At 41.8% G+C, this 3356-nt stretch overlaps 1 non-coding gene across 1 annotated transcript; it reads left to right on the top strand.

The window, feature by feature from the left end:
* The first annotated feature begins 1385 nt into the window (after nt 1–1385).
* On the top strand, nt 1386–1492 carry LOC147950263 (small nucleolar RNA R71). Its single transcript, XR_015565399.1, has one exon. It is a non-coding gene; the product is annotated as a small nucleolar RNA R71 (small nucleolar RNA).
* The last annotated feature ends 1864 nt before the right edge of the window (nt 1493–3356 follow it).

Genomic DNA, 3356 nt, shown 5'->3' with positions numbered 1-3356 from the left:
ATGGACCTGGATCCTTAAGCTTAATTGGGATGATAACTCCTCCAAGGTCTTCAAGATCCTTCTCATCTTGAGCTTGAGCCTTCTTCTTTGACAAATCAAGCAAAAAATCCTTATAGAGAGGATATGGATCATACTGTTCCAAGGCAGGTCCTCTCTCTTCTTCTTGGTAAGCAATGATGATCTCTTGTATGGCCATCACTTCCTCTTGTTTCTCAATCACAACCTCTTCCTTCAAAGCTTTCTCTTCCTCTTGTTGCCAAGCCAACATTTCTTTTTTCTCAATGATTTCCCTTAATTCCTTAAGCTTCTGTGCCTTGAAACGCCCTGGGAATGGTAGTGGAGGCTTGTAAGCAGGAGGGATGTACTTAGCAGGCTTGATAGCTTCTGACTCTTCAGCTCGATCGACCACTCGAACACTCACTCGGTCGAGTGCTTGCTCGAGCACCTGGTCGAGTGCAATACCAGATTCAGTCTGCTTTGCACAAACTTCACTCTGAGGTTCAAGAAATGACCAATCCTCCCCAACTTGAACTTCACTGTTCTCAGTGACTACTTCTTCAAATATATGAATGGCTTTGGCAGTAAACTCCCTTGGGTTTTGAACTGCTTTTCCAGGGAGTTGGTTGGGCTTAGGAGCTGAAGTAGAGGCAAGGTTGCTCTCCATAAACTTCACTCTAGAGTTGAGACCTTCAAACTTCATGTTCAGATCATTGTACTGGGATGTGAGCCTTTGGTTCAACTCAACAAACTGTTTGGCTTCCTCAATCTTTCCATTGGTTTGTCCAATCAACAGCTGTTGTATCATTGCTCTTAGGTCTTGTTCCTGGCCTTGGTTAGTCTGAAACCCTGGTGGGGGACACAATTGGGGCTGGAACACTTGTTGCTGCTGCTTGGGTGCATAGTTGTTCTGTTGTTGAGGCTGAGGAGGTGGATTGACTTGGTCTTGAGGGTTGGCTACATTGGTGCTCCTATAAGAGAGGTTGTTCTGCTTGAATCCTCCACCTTGGTTGTAGCCTTTGTATCCTCCTCCTTGGTTCTGCATATAACACAACTCAACAAACTCCCTATCTCCTTCTTGGACTGGAGCTTCTTCTTCACCAATGAAGTGAATGGTTTTTGATTGGCTTAGGAGAATCTTGTCAAGCTTCTCATTGACCATTTTTAAATCCTGCTTGTATTTGTCCTCTTGATCAATGGAGGTGATCCTTATGGTTCTATCATAATCTTCATTATAATTACCATCTGATTGAGCAAGATTCTCTACCAACTCCCAGCCTTCTTCCACATTCTTGTTGAGAAAGTTTCCACTGGAGGCTGTATCAAGTAGCATTCTAATCTTGGGTAGAACTCCTCTGTACAAAGTGCTGAGCAAAGACTCATTGCTGAATCCATGGTGGGGACACTGAGTTTGGAATCCTTTAAATCTCACCCATGCCTCACAAAAACTTTCATTATTTCTCTGTGCAAAACCTGAGATTTCATTCCTCAACCTAGCAGTCCTTGCATTGGAGAAGAACTTGGCCAGAAATGCTTTCTTGCATGCATCCCATGTGGTTATTGCTCCTTTTGGAAGTGTCTTCTCCCATAGATGAGCTTTGTCTCCAAGGGAAAATGGGAATAGCCTTAACTTGAAGCCATCTTCACTCAGTCCATTGATTTTTGTGAGTCCACATATCCTGTCAAACTCATCAAGGTGATCTAGAGGATCCTCCATCGGCAACCCATGAAATTTGTTGGCTTGTATCATGGAGATCAATCCACTCTTGATTTCATAATTATTATTGGCAACTGCAGGAGGCACAATACCAGCTCTTTGGTTGTGTGTGTTAGGGTCATCCGCAGCACCAATGTTCCTTGCCCTTGGAGCTTGTTGATCTTGTTGCTCCATTAGCACTTGTTGTTCTTGTTTCTGATTGATTCTTGTTCTCTGCTGTCTCAGGTCCCTTGGATCTTGTTTGCATCAACAGACTCGAGTACAGACTTGAACAGGCACTCGGTCGAGCGCAGGCTCGAGTGGATGGTCGAGTCGACTGGGAGGTGAGGTCTATTTGTATCCGGCTTCTGACTCGATCACGAACTCGAGCACTCACTCGGTCGAGCGGTGGTCGAGTTGGTACCTGAAACTCAATCACAAACAAGCAGTAGAAGAATCGAGATCAGTAGCGAACAAGGGGATAAAGGAACTTAATCTTAGACTAATATAGACCCTAATTGTCACAAATAAACACTCAAATGGGCAACAGCTCCAAATTGAAACACATATAATTGTGGTATGGATGATGAATGTATGGAATGGTGAGATATGAAATGAATGGATGGAAGGGTGTTTCAATTCCCCTTATGCAGTTGTAGTATAAGAGGTGTTAATCCAATCTGAGAGTTTGCAAGCAATCAAGATGTGCATAAATGTCTAAGTCAAGCCAAATGTAAAGGATGTTTGTCACTAACAATCCTATTGATGAAATGTAAAACGCAGAAAGTAAAAACTACTAAGATAGATGCTAAATGTAAAGAGAACAGACTAATCAAAGCTATGATGAACCAAGAACAGAAATAGAACTATGATAATGCAAGTAATGAACTAATGCAAGACAAGTAATGAACATGACACTAAGTGAATGCAGCAGAAATGCAACTAAAATGAAACAGGAAACAAGACAGGACAACTACAAAGCATAAACAAGAATTCTGGGGATGAACTCGAGCAAGCACTCGATCGAGTGTAGATCGAGTGCAAGGTCGAGCTGGACAAATACGTAAAACAGAGCAATGCAAGAAAAACAGAGCAATACAAAAGCAAATCAAACAACGATCAAACAACAGGATTTAAGCTAGGAAATCAATAAACAAGGAAGGTCTTGAGGAGGGATTCATGGGCTGGACTAATGATTGAGGTCATCTAACTTGGTCAACAAATCTCAAACAACTTGAGCTAATCTCTAGACATATATTTCTAAGACATGTTTAATCCACTCTCATGGCAAGAAACAATCAAACTCATGCATCTCTAGACTTGTTCTCACAAAGTAAAGAATCTACACAAGCAGGCATTAAGCAATATGTCAAATACCAAACAAGACTTCTAATCTCTTAGCAAGCCTAATGATAGTCTCTAGATCTAGTCTTATCTATGCTCCTTAGACATTGGTGTGATGCTAAGATGCTTGAGATCAGATCCTACCCTCTCGGTTATAGGACCAGCATTAAGAAAATCTAGCCTAGAAGAGATCTACAACAATCAAGCTTGACCAAATCAAACAAACCTCAAACACAACCCAACCTAACCCATCCTCAAGATCCTAAGCAACTACTCACAAGAACACATGATGAACAACAAAGTAATAAACCCAGAAAAT

This window comes from Camelina sativa, chromosome 1, assembly GCF_030686135.1.
Source record: "Camelina sativa cultivar CO46 ecotype springtype chromosome 1, ASM3068613v1".
Lineage (NCBI taxonomy): Eukaryota > Viridiplantae > Streptophyta > Magnoliopsida > Brassicales > Brassicaceae > Camelina > Camelina sativa.
This window is presented reverse-complemented; position numbering and strand designations above follow the sequence as displayed.